The sequence below is a fragment of the Mobula hypostoma genome, chromosome 24 (genome assembly GCF_963921235.1).
Source record: "Mobula hypostoma chromosome 24, sMobHyp1.1, whole genome shotgun sequence".
NCBI classification, from domain to species: domain Eukaryota; kingdom Metazoa; phylum Chordata; class Chondrichthyes; order Myliobatiformes; family Myliobatidae; genus Mobula; species Mobula hypostoma.
The window spans coordinates 9,505,742-9,523,424 of NC_086120.1; the positions used below are offsets into that span (position 1 = coordinate 9,505,742).

The 17,683-nt window shown below is 44.4% G+C and overlaps 1 long non-coding RNA gene across 1 annotated transcript in view; it reads right to left on the reverse strand.

The window, feature by feature from the left end:
* Nucleotides 1-8,362: 8,362 nt before the first annotated feature.
* Nucleotides 8,363-17,683, reverse strand: part of LOC134337346 (uncharacterized) — a 47,535-nt gene continuing 38,214 nt past the window's right edge. Inside the window, exon 5 of the long non-coding RNA XR_010015969.1 lies at nt 8,363-11,442. This is a non-coding gene — a long non-coding RNA (uncharacterized LOC134337346). The remainder of the gene's footprint in view (nt 11,443-17,683) is intronic.

A 17,683-nucleotide genomic window follows, 5' to 3' on the forward strand; every position in this document is an offset into this window, starting at 1 on the left:
AGTGTGCCTTTAGGCGGGGGCCCTGTTGGAGTGATGAGCAGCAAAGCATCAGCAGCGATGCAAAGTTGAAAGGTGTAAGTTGGGAAACAAAAAGTCCCCTTTTATTGGGTGATTCTGGATCCAGTGCAGCCTGTAAGTTTGAAAAGATGTTTTTGATCACCTTTAGTTTACACAATGATAAGCAATGGTGTTTGTGGTTAACCGGCCAATTATATATTGCATCAGAAATGCAGGAAACTACACTTCTAATTGCCTGGGACCTGCTGATTTCCTTTTCTATTAACCAGAGTGAATTACTGTAAAGTGAAACCCACACACCCTGAATAGTGAAACAACATGCTACATTCAGCACAGTGACAGAGCTGTCATGTGCTAATTCACTGGTATCTCAAGAACCTGGAGAATGTTATTCACGTGGAAAAGTTCACTACATCCCTGAAGACTTGTTCACAACTTTAAAGCACATCGATTAAAACACTTACTTCTGCCAACCTGCAGACAAGATGTTTCGCATGGATAACTGATGGTGTTCATGGAGCACATGTTAATCGTTTAGTGCACCAGAAATGAAGGAAACTCAAATCCTCAGTGCCTGGGACGTACCGATAACAGACAAATTCAAATGTATGTGTTAAGTAACCATTTCTATTAAAACTAAACACCTTACTGTCCCTCGTGCTTCACCATTTATCAGCGGGCTTACAACTCTTTCCCCTGAAGGGCAAGTCCATGGTTGTGTACTGACTCCTTCCATGAAGGCAGTTCCACTTCTCTTTATCTTCTCACAACTGGCTTTGATGAACCACAACAAGCTCTTGCCCATGGGGGACATTGTGAAACACTGCCCTGGGTAAACTGAAGATGTTCTCTGTATTGACAGGCGGCAGAGCATGATGCCTGGGAGATTATGGTGCCATTTGACTTGAGATGAGATATTGGTATGTTGATACTGCACACCAGGCCACTGCATGGAGGACAGGACAGAGGAAATAATGGCTTTCAGATTGCTCCACTAGACCAGGATCTGAGCCTACTCTCCTCAAAGACAGCTCCGTGTGTAGTCAAGGATATGTGCCCAGAAGGGTGCACAACTCTGTTACGGAATGTCATTGCCTTTCCCCTCTATGAGAGTGATCTAATGACATGTAGCATCCCTCTGCTCATACAGAAAAGTTATCTTTTTGCTTTTTGAGCACGGCACACTGCTGCTGTCCACTGACAGCAACAACCTCATCAGGATTGGCAGTTAATCATAAACACAAGAAATTCTGACCTGCCAATTTCCTCCATCGTTTTATGTGTGTTGCTCAGGATTGGCAGCTCACTGTTCTGGGAGAAGCAATTTCCTGAGGTGTTGCATTTGCTTAACGGTTAGCACAAAGGTATTACAGCACCAGCAATCTGGGTTCAATTTCTCCAGATATCACGTTGTTTCTTATTTGTATGCTGAGGATATGGAGGAAAGTATATGTTGGCTGATCCGTTGAGATCATTAAGAGCACCAAATTTCTTAGTGTTCACCTGGCAGAGAATTTCACCTGGTCCCTCAACACCAGCTACATAGCCAAGAAAGCCCAGCAGCATCTCTACTTTCTGCAAAGGCTGAGAGAAGTTCATCTCCCAGTCCCCATCCTCACCACATTCTACAGAGGATGTCTCAAGAGCATCCTGAACAGCTTCATCACTGCCTGGTTCAGGAATTGCACTGTCTCGAATTGCAAGACCTTGCAGCAGATAGTGAGGTCGGCTGAGAAGATCATCAGGGTCGCTGTTCCGCTATTAGAGACATTTACACCACACACTGCACCCACAAAGCTAACAGTATTGTGAAGGACCCCACACACCCCTCACACAAACCCTTCTCCCTCCGGCCATCTGACAAAAGGTACTGAAGCATTCGGGCTCTCACAACCAGACTGCGCAACAGTTTCTTCCCCCAAGCCATCAGACTCCTCAATACTGAGAGTCTAGACTGACATCTACATCCTTTATTATTATATTGTAATTTGTCCTCTACTGTGCCTGTTGCTTGTTCAATAATTATTGTACTGCCCTGCACTGTTTTGTGCACTTTATGTAGTCCTGTGCAGGGCTGTAGTCCAGTGCAGTTTTTATGTTCTTTTACGTAGTCTGCTGTAGCCTTGTGCTGTCTCACATAGTTTAGTGTAGTTTTGTGTTGTTTCATGTAGCATCAGGGTCCTGGAGGACCGTTGTTTCATTTTTACTGTGTACTGTACCAGCAGCTTTTGGATGAGATTGTTATTAGGGGGCTCTGGCAGCCGACCCAAATGCAAGACACAGACACTGCAGTTCTAGAAACAGGACTAGGTTTGTCAAGAAAGCAAACGGAGTCAGGAAGAAACGATGCTGGACATTGACACAGGCCCTGGACGAGACTAGGATTCTAGGAGACCAGGACCCGGGACCCGGGACCCGCGACTAGGATCTTGCAAAGGACAGGACAGAACATGGAGCCTCCAGCACAGGGCGAGGCTCTTGGACTCAGCTTGGTTAGACACGTGGGTATGGGGCCAGGACCCTTTTTAGGACGCAGGGCCGGAATGACTGCCGAGGTAGACTGCCGAGGATTCAGATGGGGACGATCCGGCACAGGACGAGGAATCTCCAGCACCGGGCTGGGCGAGGTACTCCTGGGCTGGACAAGGACATGAAGCTCAGACATGGACAGGGCTGGAATACGGCACCTGGACTTGGTCCTGGAACACAGGAACACAGAACACAGATCCGGGACCCCTTCTTGGGGAGCATAGGACGTAGGGCCGGGGCTCATACACAGAACACGGACACTAACCACGGGGACACAAAGAGACAGTTCCAAACTCAACGATATATAGTTCCTTCTCTTGGCGTGACAAGGCTCCGGTCTCACTCCAGTGGTTGAACTTGATGCGGATACTGATGAGGTTGCATGCGGCGGTGCAGAACGGAACAGTCCAGCAGGGAATCCTTGGTTTGAGAGGTATTTATGTACCAGCCCACAACGAGAATCAGCTGCCTCAATTAAGGCACCCAATGGGACAAGGAAAAGCAGTAAAACCCAGAATAAGGAATCAATGGACTGGACCATGAACCGGAATGTGGATTGTACAGACCGGAGCATGACAGAAATGACAATAAACTTGACTTGACTTGACTTGAATAAGTCCACAGATAACACCAACACTTGTGGATTTATGGATAAAAAACAAGGCTGTCAAAGGATACAGCAGGACATAGATTTCAGCAGAGAAGTGACAGATGTAGCTTAATCCACAGAAGTGTGAGATGTCAAACGAGTTCAAATGCAAGAGGAAAGAGTGCAGTAAATAGCAGGAAGATTGCGGTACAGAGGGATATTGTGGTGCAAGGCCATAGTTCTCTGAAAGTGTCAACGTAAGTAGTTTGGGTGGGAAGGAGGGAATGTGACATGCTTGCCTTCATCAGTTGGAGTAATTAATGGGTGTAAAATTTAGAAATAATATTGTAGCTGTAGAAAGCTTTGGTCAGGCCACAGATGGAGAAATGCGGACAATTGTGACCACCACACTATCGGGAGGATGTGTAAACTTCAGAGAGAATGCAGAAGAAAGTCACCAGGAAGTTCCATGGATTTGAGTGCATTAGCTATAAGGAGGTGTTGGTGAAACTTTGATTGTTTTCTTTGCAGCATTGGAAGCAGCTGGGGCTGACCTGGTATAACATTATGAAAAGTGTTAAATGTCAGAGACCTTTTCCAAAATGGATATATCACAAACTAGAGGGCATAGGTCAAATTAAGAAAGCAAATTTTTAAAGGGCATTTATGAGACACTCCTTTGTTTAAACAGAAGGTGGTACATTCCTGAAACGTGCTGACAGGAGAGTAGTAAAAGCTGATGCATAACATCTTCTAAGAGGCATTCAGACAGGCGTATGAATAGGGAGGGAATAGAAGAATGTGCAGGCTGATGGGATGAGTTAGATTAACATCGTGGTTGGTGCAGACATGATGGGCTGAATTGCCTGCTCCTGTCTTGCATTTTTCTGTATTCGATGCTCCCCAACAGAACACAAAACTGTACCCATGTGGCCAAGATTGGACAGCAGGCTATTGTTTCGGGCTTAAGTACACGGTGTAATCATCCCCGATCTTCTTCACACTCCTGTTTCTCACCCCCCGCCATTGACTCTCCAATACACTGCTCTGCCTTAATTCTCTGCTGAGACAAAATAAAAACTCTTTCATATTTATGCAGCAAAGCTAAGGGTAATGAGGATTTGCAGATCCCATCGGTGGGGGGTTGTTAAGGAAATATCTGGTAGGTTTTGGGTTGCTGCTGCAGTTCTGGTGGAAACTTGGTGGCTTCTCTGACCATCAGTTCAAATGAGACACCAGTAGCAGAGGGTCCAAGTTCCATGAAAGTGGTGACACAGCGAGACAGTCTGGAGAAGGAAGTGCTTGGTGTGCTCGCTGTCAACATTCAGTACGTTGGGTACAGGAGTCGGGATGTCATGTTGCAGCTCTACAGGTTGTTGGTGAGACCACACATGTACGGTCCTGGTCACCTAGGTATGGAAAGGATGTCATTTAAGCTGGAAAGGGTGCAGAAAGGATTCAGAGTATGTTATCGGGAATGGGGAGCCTGGCTTACAAGGAGAGACTCAATAGCTTGAGACCTTTTTCCCTGGAGCATGGTGGGGGAGTTTGGTGAGGTGTGACCTTATAGAGGTATATATAAAATCATGAGGCTGTGCAAATAATTTGGATGACTGCAGTCTTTTCACAGGGTGGGAAAGTATAAAACAAAAGGGCATTGTTTTAAAGTATGAAGAGAACCATTGTAAAGGACCTTATGGATAACTTTTACATACAGAGGTGGGGGTGTATGGAACAAGCTGCTGGAGGAAGCTGTCGTGCTGAGTTCAATGATAATGTTTAGAAGGCACGTCAAGAGATACATGGATAGAAAAGATTCAGAAGAATATGGGTCAAATACAGAAAATGACCTTGACCCGATGACTCAAATAGGAGTAATTCAATTGACATGGACAAGAGAATATCTGCAGATGCTGGAAATCCAAGCAACACACAAAATGTTGCAGAAACTCAGCAGGCCAGGGAGCATCTATTGAAAAGAGTACAGTCGACATTTTGGGGCCTAGACCCTTCAGCAGAGTCCTGAAATCATCAACTGTACTCTTTTCCATCGATGCTGCCTGGCCTGCTGAGTTACTCCAGCATTTTGTGTCTGTCAGTTGACATGGATGAGTTCGGTCAAAGGGTCTGTTTCCAGGGTGCAGTACTAAGTTGTTAGGTGCCGAACCTGACAAAATGCCTGCCATTACCTATATCCTCTCTATATATACGTCACACCCAATTTCTGTAGCTGCTCATTTCATGTACTAGGCAACTTCCTTGTCCCATTCATGTAATGAGCGGGTACACAAACTGGGTGTGACATATATATATATATATGAATAGGGCTTCTTATAATGTCAAGCAGTAAACCAAGATGAAAGAAATACATGAATTCCAGAGCTCCACAGAAATATAGTGATGGTTAAGACATTAACAACATTATAGCCTATCACTACATTTCAGTGTATAACTGGTACAATAAAACATATAATACTTAATTTAATAATATGACAAAGTATTACACAGTTGCACTCACTAATTATCATAAAATATAATTATCAAGCAAGTAAAAAAAAGACAGTAATCATGTATTTTACCAACTTAAAAGAAATTACCTACTTACCAAATGCCACCAATGAGAAGTTTCACAATAGTTTCCACAAAGGGTCAGGCGTAATATGTGTTCGGGGGTCTGAAGCATCTCTTGTCCTGGTGTCATCTGTCGATTTGTGCTACCGCAGCCATGATGTGACATACGGCTCAGGATTCCACTGAACTAGAGGAGGTCCGCATAGTTTAACAAACGTAAGTGAAGATACATGATTTATGAGAATTCTTGAGCGTGTTGTTGTTATTATCAAGTTCCTGTGACTGAACTCTCTCTCACACACAACAGTACTAATAGGAATAACTTGTGAACAGCTCAGTAATGGGCGAAAATCTTGAGGGATGCGGCGTCCACAATCCTCCACGTAATCCTTGAAGGCATTTATTACAGAGGAAGAAAAAAGCTTAAACCTCTTACCGAGAGATGATATTGCAGCTTCTCCATAATTAGGCAGTATTTCAGCAGGCCAATTATCTTTATCAAGGACACACATTTCATTTAGCAGGGATTTATACATACTTTGAGGTTTAGAAGTTTGAGAACCTTTCAAAGATATTGCCGTGAAGAAACGGTGCTGCAAATTGTTTATATGACTAGTAACGAAACTGTAGATAATTAATGGAGACAATTTTGTTGTTGCTTGTTAAGGTAATTTCTCCAAAGTTCCCTTTTTCAAACTGCCTCTTGAGCTTCTAGAGTTTTTGTACCAGGTTGCTCTTTCAGTCCATGCAGTGATCTTATTGGATCAGTTTGTCTGCACAAACAATCGTAGTAGTGTGTTTCTGTAAACACTCTGACAGTAAGCCAAGTTCATGCAACGTGTTATACGTTAGAGCTAAGTCCAATGCAAACTGTTCTGGAGAGTGTCTTTTCAGCAAACCTTCATGGGTTTTTCTGTCACTCCCAGATCTTGTTTCTTCCTTCATTGTTTTTTCGAAATGAAAACACAGTGCTTCATAATTTTGCCACACTGCTGAAATGTTTTTCAAAACGATCTAGCTACCCACCTGGTACCCAGAACACGGCCTATTTTGCACATTTGTTGTTCTAGTTGTGAGGCACATTCAGACAGTTCCTTTTGATTTAGAGGTGATCTACTGTCAACAGTGTACAATTTGTCCATAAATGATTGAAAATGATTTATTCCATGGACTTCTCTCACCGAATCACCTACTGCAAATTCTAATCTGTGATTAAGGCAGTGCCAGATTATCACATCAGGGTAATGTTCATCGAGAATTGTAGCAACACCAGATTTGACACCAAGCATTACGCTCGCCCCATCACTAGCAAATGCTACAAGGTTCTGTTTCAAGTAAGAGTCATCAAACCCATGGTTATTGAGACAGTTCAATAGATGCTTAGCAATAGTTGCAGCTTTCTGATCAGGCAGTTCAACTAGATCTAAAAACATAAAATGGGGATCATCTTCCTTATCACTTTTACATTTCAAATAAACTATTAGGGTGGCCTTAATGCTCGGGCTTGTTGATTCATCAATGACAACAGAAAATTTGCCATTTATCTGCTTGATATATTGGCAAATTTTCTTTTTCATATCAATGGCTATGTGATTAATTATCTTTGTAGCACAAGTGTCGGAATACAGTCCAATTCCAATGTCAATACCATTTTTTCTGATGTTCCAATAAGCCAAAGTGATCAGAGTATGGTCTGTCATTCTGAGCTAAATAATATGCAGAATGAAAAATTGAACAAGTTGCCTTTAGATGCAAAGTATTCATGGTGTCACACAATTTTCCAACAGCTTCTTCACCAGCTATATTTTCAACACTTAGAGCAGCAGTGTGAGCTTTTGATAGTTTTTTTTCTGAGAGACTTCAAGCGTGTACTTCGATCGACTCCATAATACAATACTTCGTACATCAGCCATGCGGATTCTCCCGTGATCTTTAAGTTCCTGAGGCTGTAGCACTTTACATAGCTAGCCAGCCATCTCTTACTAGCCATAAACTCCTTCCTCTCGCTCTCCTCAACCCCCTCACAGTAGTACTTATAGAAGCTAAGTGCTTTTCACGCATACTTTTGCCATCAACAGGGATATGCTTCGGTGACATGTCCTCTAGCCACATACTTAATGCTTTCTCAGTCTTTGAAAGCGCTTTATCACGAACCAGAGAGACCATTTTTGCCGTTGAAGGGATAGCACTAAAACTTCCATGAATTCTAGCTTCTTTCTGTTGTATTGTGCAAACGCTCGATCCGTTCTTACCGACCTTACGGCCCACTTCAGCAAGCAACATGCCACTTTTCAAAAGATCTAAGATTTTCATTTTCTATGCGAATAATGATCAAACAACGAGTGCTGGAGAAAGACTGAGGATCTGCGAAATGGCGGGAGGGTACAGCAGGGTATGCTGGGACAACGGGTCGAGCGAGGAGGAATTTTACAGAACAGTCACAGTTCCAGGATTTCACCAACAACGATCAAATATCCCAATGTTATTAGTGGTATTTTCCCTACCAGCCACCACCCTCTCCCCAACCCCCACTTCTGTAAAATTCCCTCTATTTAATATGCGGCCGCTGTTAAATTCCCCGATGTTTATTTTGACTTTTTTTAACAGAGGTGCCGGAGCAGTGCTCCAGTCAGCTCTGGCAGCACTGCACCCCAGTCTGTTTCCAAGTTGTATAACTCTATGACACATGAATATACATATGGGGCAGCATATATATACATATCTCCATGATATTTCTGGTCAAATGATGAGAACCAAGATTTAATTGGTTGGGTCTCTCTTGCTAAGGCAAAATCCCAGCCATCTACACCCATACTCTGCAACATACAGTCCTGGCAGATTCTTGCGCCAACACCCTTCCTCAGTAACCACAATGTAGTGTTATATTTACTGAATCCAGCCCATCTCTGACCTTCGCCTCGAAGCCTCTCATTCACTTTAGCAGCTCCTATACGCATTCCTGCTGTTTGCATGCCATCGGGAGTGTGCCTTCAGGCGGGAGCCTTGTTGGAGTGATGAGCAGCAAAGCATCAGTAGCGATGAAAAGTGGAAAGATGTAATTTGGGAAATAAAAAGTCCCCTGTTAATGGGTGATTCTGGATCCAGTGCACCAGAGATGCATGAAATCACAATACCACATGCCTGGGCCTGCTAATTTCCTTTTCTAATGACCAGAGTGAATTACTGTAAAGTGGAACCTACAATCCCTAAATAGTGAAACAACATTACTGATGTCGTGCAACTGGAAGACGTAAGTTATTTATAAGGTTTCACTTTGCTATTAAGGACTTGCCGACAACAAAAATTCAAAGATCACAGATCCAATCAGATCAAGCACTTCAAAAGGGCAGGAATATTCTCAGAGCTTCATAACAATAACAGACAAATTCACGTGTAAGTGTTAAGCAGCAATTTCTATTAAAACTAAACTCCTTACTGTCCCTCGTGCTTCGCCATTTATCAGCGGGCTTACAACTCTTTCCCCAGAAAAGCAAGTCCACGGTTATGTACTGTCTCCTTCCATGAAGGCAGTTCCACTTCTCCTTATCTTCTCACAACTGGCTTTGATGAACCACAACAAGCTCTTGCCCATGAGGGACGTTGTGAAACACTGCCCTGGGTAAACTGAAGATGTTCTCTGTATTGACAGGCTGCAGAGCATGATGCCTGGGAGATTATGGTGCCATTTGACTTGAGATGAGATATTGGTATGTTGATACTGCACACCAGACCACTGCATGGAGGACAGGACAGAGGAAATAATGGCTTTCAGATTGCTCCACTAGACCGGGATCTGAGCGTACTCTCCTCAAAGACAGCTCCGTGTGTAGTCAAGCCATAACTTGATGAAGAAGAGGCCATAGGCACAGTAAAAAAGTTAAAGGTCTCTCGAAAGTCCCACATCTCAGGCAGATGGGAGAAGGCAGAAAACTCCCCCTGCCATGCCTGACCACAGTCCCACTCTGAGTAGTCCAAAAACTTCGAGCCTCCGATCAGCCCTCCCACACAGAGTACCGAGCACCATCTCTGCCGAACGCTTCGACCTCAGCCTCTGTCGCCAGCAGCAGGCAAAGCCGGGGAGTTTGGGGCCTTCCCTCCGGAAGATTCTCGATCACCCAGTAACAGCGGCAGCGAACCAGCGTTCAGAAATATCTCAAGATGTTCCTCTGTGTCTTCTCACGTCTGTCTCCATCAAATCAGAATTGTGCATGGCATCCTACTTACAAATACGATATCATTTCACCGGAGAGCTGCACGCACCGAGTCGCACCACCAACATCTCCTCCCACTAATACTAGTGGATAACAAACACCAACACCAACACCAGTGGATAACAAACACTACTGTCAACGTAAGTAGTTTGGTTGGTAAGGAGGGAATGTGGCCTGCTTGCCTTCAGCAGTTGGAGTAATTAATGGGTGTAAAATTTGGGAATAATATTGTAGCTGTAGAAAGCTTTGGTCAGGCCACAGGTGCAGTAACAGGGACAATTGTGACCACCACACAGTGCAGAAGAAATTCACGAGGAAGTTCCATGGATTTGTGTGCATTCGCTATAAGGAGAGGTTCATCAAACTTTGATTGTTTTCTTTGGAGCATTGGAAGCAGAGGGGGTGACCTCGTATAACATTATGAGAAGCATATGAGAGTTAAGTGTCAGGCATCCTTTCCCGAAATGGATATGTCAATTGAATTGACTTTGTTTCTTATATCCTTCACATATGGGAGGAGTAAAAATCTTTACATTGCATCTCTGTCTGAATGTGCAATGTGTAAATTATACTCATTTGTGATAAATATTATGTACAGTAAGTTATACAACAGAACAGTCAAAATAGGTTAGAAGTGCAATTATGTCAGCGTGAATTAATCGGTCTGATGGCCTGGTGAATGAAACTGTCCCATAACCTGGTGCTCCTGGCTTTAACGCTGCAGTACTGTTTCCGGATAGTAGCAGTTGGAACAGTTTGTGTTTGGGGTAACTCGGGTCCCCAATGAACCTTTGGGCCCTTTTTATGCACCTGTCACTATAAATGTCCTGAATAGTAGGAAGTTCACATCTACAGATGGGCTGGGCTGTCTGCGTCACTCTCTGCAGAACCCTGCGATTGAGGGAAGCACAGGCAGTGATACAGACAGTCATGGTGCTCTGAATTGTAGCCCTGTAGAAAGTCCTTAGGATTTGGGGACTCATGCCAAACTTCTTCATCCGTCTGAGGTGAAAGAGGTGCTGTTGTGCTTTTTTCACCACACAGCCCATACATACAGACCGAGTGAGATCCTCGGTGATGTGTGTACCAAGGAACTTGAAACTGTTCACCGTCTCAACCCCAGATCCAGTGATGTCAATAGGGATGAGCCAATCTCCATTCCTGCTGTAGTCCACAACCAGCTCCTTTCTTTTTGAGACATTGCAGGAGAGGTTGTTTTCTTGACACCTCTGTGTCAAGGTGATGAATTCTTCTGTGCAGGCTGCCTCATGATTTTTGAGATAAGGCCAATAAATCTAGCATCATCTGCAAATTGAATTAGCAGATTGGAGCTGTGAGTGGTGTCACAATCATGGTTGTACAGAGAGTAAAGGAGGGGCTTGGGACACAGCCCTGGGGGCTCCTGTGTCGGAGGGCAGAGGTGACGGGGCCCACTCTTACCAGCTGCCGGTGATCTGCAGGAAGTCCAGGACCCAGCTGCACAAGGCAGTGTCAAGGATGAGGTTTCTGAGCTTCTTGTCAAGCCTGCAGGGAATTATGGAGTTGAATGTTAGACTGTAGTCCAAGGACAGCATTCTCTTATATAAGGTCTGTGACCCTACAGAGCGAGATAAAATCATGAGCTGTGCAGATAATTCGGATGACTGCAGTTTTTTCCCAGGGTAGTGGAGTCTAAATCTAAAGGGCATTCTTTTAAGGGGGAACCATTATAAAGGACCTAAGGGGTAATTTTTTTCACACAGAAGGTGAGGGTAGATGAAACAAGCTGCCGGAGGAAACTGTAGGGCCAAGTACAATGATGTTGTTTAAAAGACACTTGGACAGATACATGGATAAAAATGGTTTAGAGGGATATGGGTCAAATACAGGCAAATGACTATGACCCTATGACTCGAAACGGGACTAATTCAGTTCAGATGATCAAAGGGTCTGTTTCCAAGTTGCATCATTCTGTGACACAAGAATATACATATATGTCAGCATATATGTAGAGATCTCCATGATGTTTCTGGTCAAATGGTGACATCCAAGATTTATAATTTGTTGGGTATCTCTTGCTGAGACAAAATCCCAGCCATCTCCTCCCATACTCTGCAGTGTACAGTGTTGGCAGGTTTTTGGACCAACACTCTTTCCCAGTAACCACATTAACTGAATCTATCTCTGACACTCAGCCCGAAGTCTCTGTTTCACTCCAGCAGTCCCAATACGCGTTCCTGCTGTATGCATGCAATTGGGAGTGTGCCTTCAGGCGGGAGCCCTGTTGGAGTGATGAGCGGATAATCATCAGCAGTGATGCAGAGTTCAAAAGTGCAAGTTGGGAAACAAAAAGTCCCTTTTATTGGGTGATTCTGGATCCAGTGCAGCCTGTAAATTTGAAAAAAATGTTTTTGGTCAGCTTTATTTTACACAATGATATATTGCATCAGAATTCCTTGAAATCACACTTCTAATTGCCTGGGACGTGCTGATTCCCTTTTCTATTAACCAGAGTGAATTACTGTAAAGTGAAACCTACACACCCTGAATAGTGAAACAACATGCTACATTCAGCACAGTAACAGAGCTGTCATGTGCTAATTCACTGGTATCTCAAGAACCTGGAGAATGTTATTCACATGTAAAAGTTCACTACATCCTTGTTCACAACTTTAAAGCACATCGATTAAAACACTTACTTCTGCCAACCTGCAGACAAGATGTTTCGCATGGATAACTGATGGTGTTCATGGAGCACATGTCAATCTTTTAGTGCACCAGAAATGAAGGAAACTCAAATCCTCAGTGCCTGGGACGTACCGATAACAGACAAATTCAAATGTACGTATTAAGTAACCATTTCTATTAAAACTAAACACCTTACTGTCCCTCGTGCTTTGCCATTTATCAGCGGGCTTACAAATCTTTGCCCTGAAGAGCAAGTCCACGGTTATGTACTGTCTCCTTCCATGAAGGCAGCTCCACTTCTCTTTATCTTCTCACAACTGGCTTTGATGAACCACAACAAGCTCTTTCCCATGGGGGACATTATGAAACACTGCCCTGGGTAAACTGAAGATGTTCTCTGTATTGACAGGCTGCAGAGCATGATGCCTGGGAGATTATGGTGCCATTTGACTTGAGATGAGATATTGGTATGTTGATACTGCACACCAGACCACTGCATGGAGGACAGGACAGAGGAAATAATGGCTTTCAGATTGCTCCACTAGACCGGGATCTGAGCCTACTCTCCTCAAAGACAGCTCCGTGTGTAGTCAAGGATATGTGCCCAGAAGGGTGCACAACTCAGTTACGGAATGTCATTGCCTTTCCCCTCTATGAGAGTGATCTAATGACATGTAGCATCTCTCTGCTCATACAGAAAAGTTATCTTTTTGCTTTTTGAGCACTGTACACTGCTGCTGTCCACTGACAGCAACAACCTCATCAGGATTGGCAGTTAATCATAAACACAAGAAATTCTGACCTGCCAATTTCCTCCATCGTTTTATGTGTGTTGCTCAGGATTGGCAGCTCACTGTTCTGGGAGAAGCAATTTCCTGAGGTGTTGCATTTGCTTAACGGTTAGCACAAAGGTATTACAGCACCAGCAATCTGGGTTCAATTTCTCCAGATATCACGTTGTTTCTTAGTTGTATGCTGAGGATATGGAGGAAAGTATATGTTGGCTGATCCGTTGAGATCATTAAGGGCACCAAATTTCTTCGTGTTCACCTGGCAGAAAATCTCACCTGGTCCCTCAACACCAGCTACATAGCCAAGAAAGCCCAGCAGCATCTCTACTTTCTGCAAAGGCTGAGAGAAGTTCATCTCCCAGTCCCCATCCTCATCACATTCTACAGAGGATGTCTCAAGAGCATCCTGAACAGCTTCATCACAGCCTGGTTCGGGAATTGCACTGTCTCTAATTGCAAGACCCTGCAGCGGATAGTGAGGTCAGCTGAGAAGATTATCGGGGTCGCTCTTCCGCTATTAGTGAAATTTACACCACACGCTGCACCCGCAAAGCTAACAGTATTGTGAAGGATCCCACACACCCTCACACAAACTCTTCTCCCTCCGGCCATCTGACAAAAGGTACTGAAGCATTCGGGCTCTCACAACCAGACTGCACAACAGTTTCTTCCCCCAAGCCATCAGACTCCTCAATACTCAGAGTCTAGACTGACATCTACATCATTTATTATTATATTGTAGCTTGTCCTCTACTGTGCCTATTGTCTTGGTTATTAATTATTGTACTGCCCTGCACTGTTTTGTGCACTTTATGTAGTCCTGTGCAGGGCTGTAGTCCAGTGCAGTTTTTATGTTCTTTTACGTAGTCTACTGTAGCCTTGTGCTGTCTCACAAGGTTTAGTGTAGTTCTGAATTGTTTCATGGAGCATATGGGTCCGGGAGGAACGTTGTTTCATTTTTACTGTGCATTATAGCAGCAGCTTTCAGTTCAAATTGTTATAAGGGGGCGCTGGCAGCCGACCCAAATGCAAGACACAGACATTGCAGTTCTAGAAACAGGACTAGGTTCCTAAGGGACCGCGTTACGGAACTGGAGCTGCAGCTCGATGACCTTCGTCTGGTCAGGGAGAGCGAGGAGGTGATAGAGAGGAGTGGAAGGCAGGTGGTCACGCCGGGGCCATGGGAGGCAGACAAGTGGGTCACGGTTAGGAGGGGGAAGGGGAAAAGGCAGGTGATGGGGAGTACCCCGGTAGCTGTGCCCCTTAACAACAGGTACTCCTGTTTGAGTACTGTTGGGGGGGACAGCTTACCCGGGGGAAGCGACAGTGGCCGTGCCTCCGGCACAGAGTCTGGCCCTGTAGCTCAGAAGGGTAGGGCAAGGAAGAGGAGGGCAGTTGTGATAGGGGACTCGATAGTAAGGGGGTCAGATAGGCGATTCTGTGGACGCAGTCCAGAGACCCGGATGGTAGTTTGCTTCCCTGGTGCCAGGGTCCGGGATATTTCTGATCGTGTCCAAGATATCCTGAAGTGGGAGGGTGAGGAGCCAGAGGTCGTGGTACATATAGGTACCAATGACATAGGTAGGAAAAGGGATGAGGTCCTGAAAGGAGAATATAGGGAGCTAGGAAGGGAGTTGAGAAAAAGGACCGCAAAGGTAGTAATCTCGGGATTACTGCCTGTGCCACGCGACAGTGAGAGTAGGAATGCGATGAGGTGGAGGATAAATGCATGGCTGAGGGATTGGAGCAGGGGGCAGGGATTCAAGTTTTTGGATCATTGGGACCTCTTTTGGTGCAGGCGTGACCTGTACAAAAAGGACGGGTTACACTTGAATCCTAGGGGGACCAATATCCTGGCGGGGAGATTAGCGAGGGCTACTGAGGTGACTTTAAACTAGAATGGTTGGGGGGTGGGAATCAAATTAAAGAGGCTAGGCGTGAGGAGGTTAGTTCACAACAGAGGGATGGGAACCAGTGCAGAGAGACAGAGGGGTGTAAAGTGAGCGTAGAAGCAAAAAGTACAAAGGAGAAAAGTAAAAGTGGCAGGCCGACAAATCCAGGGCAAGCATTAAAAAGGGCCACTTTTCAACATAATTGTACAATGGCTAAGAGAGTTGTAAAAGAGCGCCTGAAGGCTTTATGTGTCAATGCAAGGAGCATTCATAATAAGGTGGATGAATTGAAAGTGCAGATTGTTATTAATGATTATGATATAGTTGGGATCACAGAGACATGGCTCCAGGGTGACCAGGGATGGGAGCTCAACGTTCAGGGATATTCAATATTCAGGAGAGATAGACATGAAGGAAGGGGAGGTGGGGTGGCGTTGCTGGTCAAAGAAGAGATTAACGCAATAGAAAGGAAGGACATAAGCCGGGAAGATGCGGAATCGATATGGGTAGAGCTGCGTAACACTAAGGGGCAGAAGACGCTGGTGGGAGTTGTGTACAGGCCACCTAACAGTAGTAGTGAGGTCGGAGATGGTATTAAACAGGAAATTAGAAATGTGTGCAATAAAGGAACAGCAGTTATAATGGGTGACTTCAATCTACATGTAGACTGGGTGAACCAAATTGGTAAAGGTGCTGAGGAAGAGGATTTCTTGGAATGTATGCGGGATGGTTTTTTGAACCAACATGTCGAGGAACCAACTAGAGAGCAGGCTATTCTGGACTGGGTTTTGAGCAATGAGGAAGGGTTAATTAGCGATCTTGTCGTGACAGGCCCCTTGGGTAAGAGTGACCATAATATGGTGGAATTCTTCATTAATATGGAGAGTGACATAGTTAATTCAGAAACAAAGGTTCTGAACTTAAAGAGGGGTAACTTTGAAGGTATGAGACGTGAATTAGCTAAGATAGACTGGCAAATGACACTTCAAGGATTGACGGTGGATATGCAATGGCAGGCATTTAAAGATCGCATGGATGAACTACAACAATTGTTCATCCCAGTTTGCCAAAAGAATAAATCAAGGAAGGTAGTGCACCCGTGGCTGACAAGAGAAATTAGGGATAGTATCAATTCCAAAGAAGTAGCATACAAATTAGCCAGAGAAAGTGGCTCACATGAGGACTGGGAGAAATTCAGAGTTCAGCAGAGGAGGACAAAGGGCTTAATTAGGAAGGGGAAAAAAGATTATGAGAGAAAACTGACAGAGAACATAAATCGGACTGTAAAAGCTTTTATAGATATGTAAAAAGGAAAAGACTGGTAAAGACAAATGTAGGTCCCCTGCAGACAGAAACAGGTGAATTGATTATGGGGAGCAAGGACATGGCAGACCAATTGAATAATTACTTTGGTTCTGTCTTCACTAAGGAGGACATAAATAATCTTCCAGAAATAGTAAGGGACAGAGGGTCCAGTGAGATGGAGGAACTGAGTGAAATACATGTTAGTAGGGAAGTGGTGTTAGGTAAATTGAAGGGATTGAAGGCAGATAAATCCCCAGGGCCAGATGGTCTGCATCCTAGAGTGCTTAAGGAAGTAGCCCAAGAAATAGTGGATGCATTAGTGATAATTTTTCAAAACTCGTTAGATTCTGGACTAGTTCCTGAGGATTGGAGGGTGGCTAATGTAACCCCAATTTTTAAAAAAGGAGGGAGAGAGAAACCGGGGAATTATAGACCAGTTAGCCTAACATCGGTGGTGGGGAAACTGCTGGAGTCAGTTATCAAGGATGTGATAACAGCACATTTGGAAAGCGGAGAAATGATCGGACAAAGTCAGCATGGATTTGTGAAAGGAAAATCATGTCTGACGAATCTCATAGAATTTTTTGAGGATGTAACTAGTAGAGTGGATAGGGGAGAACCAGTGGATGTGGTATATTTGGATTTTCAAAAGGCTTTTGACAAGGTCCCACACAGGAGATTAGTGTGCAAACTTAAAGCACACGGTATTGGGGGTAAGGTATTGGTGTGGGTGGAGAATTGGTTAGCAGACAGGAAGCAAAGAGTGGGAATAAACGGGACCTTTTCAGAATGGCAGGCGGTGACTAGTGGGGTACCGCAAGGCTCAGTGCTGGGACCCCAGTTGTTTACAATATATATTAATGACTTGGATAAGGGAATTAAATGCAGCATCTCCAAGTTTGCGGATGACACGAAGCTGGGCGGCAGTGTTAGCAGTGAGGAGGATGCTAAGAGGATGCAGGGTGACTTGGATAGGTTGGGTGAGTGGGCAAACTCATGGCAGATGCAATTTAATGTGGATAAATGTGAAGTTATCCACTTTGGTGGCAAAAATAGGAAAACAGATTATTATCTGAATGGTGGCCGATTAGGAAAAGGGGAGGTGCAACG